Source organism: Orycteropus afer, unplaced genomic scaffold, assembly GCF_000298275.1.
Source record: "Orycteropus afer afer isolate SDZICR_OR568_19922 unplaced genomic scaffold, OryAfe1.0 scaffold00117, whole genome shotgun sequence".
NCBI lineage: Eukaryota > Metazoa > Chordata > Mammalia > Tubulidentata > Orycteropodidae > Orycteropus > Orycteropus afer.
In genome coordinates, this window is record NW_006921704.1 from 5,281,248 (window position 1) to 5,282,300 (window position 1,053).

The 1,053-nt window shown below is 40.9% G+C and overlaps 1 protein-coding gene across 1 annotated transcript in view; it reads right to left on the bottom strand.

Moving 5' to 3' along the window:
• Window positions 1–1,053, bottom strand: part of GPC6 (glypican 6) — a gene marked incomplete at its 5' end in the record, with an annotated part of 1,291,124 nt that overhangs the window by 475,092 nt on the left and 814,979 nt on the right. The gene's annotated exons all lie outside the window — the stretch shown is intronic.

Consider the following 1,053-nt stretch of genomic DNA (forward strand, 5'->3'; position numbering starts at 1 on the left):
GGCTGGTGGGTTTGAACCGCCAGCCTTCTGGTTAGCAGGCAAGTGTCTTAGCCACTATGCTACCAGAGCTCCCTAAACACATAGGGTTGTATAATTAATTTGTCACTGGGGAAATGAGTGATGGTAAGAGCATGAGGCTGTTGAGCCACCATTGTCTTTGAGGAACAAAGTATAAGAAGAGATTGGATCCAGCAGCTTCTCACCTTAGGGGCTTACTGTGTGTTTACTGGTTCAATGTCTGTCACATTAGGAAGTCTTTTTTTACCTAATCCCCAATAAGTGAGCCATTCATGAAAGAAAAGTTTGGAGTTTCCTGAGGACAGAGAGATGGACAGCTCCAGGCTTATAAGAATAGACTATGTGATGTTGACATTCCTACTTGCAAATAAATGTTGTTTGGGAGAACTTGGTGTGGGACTGGCTTTAAGTAACTAGGATGTTGGAGAAAGCCTTATAGATCCCCAAAACATTTAACCTCCAGGGACTACCGTTAGTAAACAAAAGAACCTGATAATTACTTAATAGCCAAATTAGCGCAGTTTCAAGAACACCAAAGCATTTGTTGAATGAATGAGTAAATGAATGAATAATCCTTACCTAGCAGGTAAGCAGTTGAAAGTTAAGTGAACATTGGTACTGGGCTAGGACCATCTATGGGCAGATGAGGCAAATAGAAGGTCAGGAATATTATTTTTGTTTCCCTGTCTTAAATATTTCTGTTCTGATACTCCATAACCAAACTTATAAAGTGAATATATTTAACATTTGCATTAGGCAAATCTGCTGCAAAGGACCTCTTTCAAGTACTGAAGAGCAAAGATGTTTCCTTGAAGACTAAGGTGCACTTGACACAAGCCATGGTATTTTCAATTGCCTCATATACATGTGAGAGCTGGACAATGAAAAAGGAAGATCGAAGAAGAGTTGATGCTTTTGAGTTGTGGTCCTGGTGAAGAATGCTGAAAGTACCATGGTCTGCTAAAAGAACTAACAGGTCTGCTCTGGAAGAAGTGCAGCCGGAATGCTCCTTGGAAGCGAGAATGGCCAGACTTC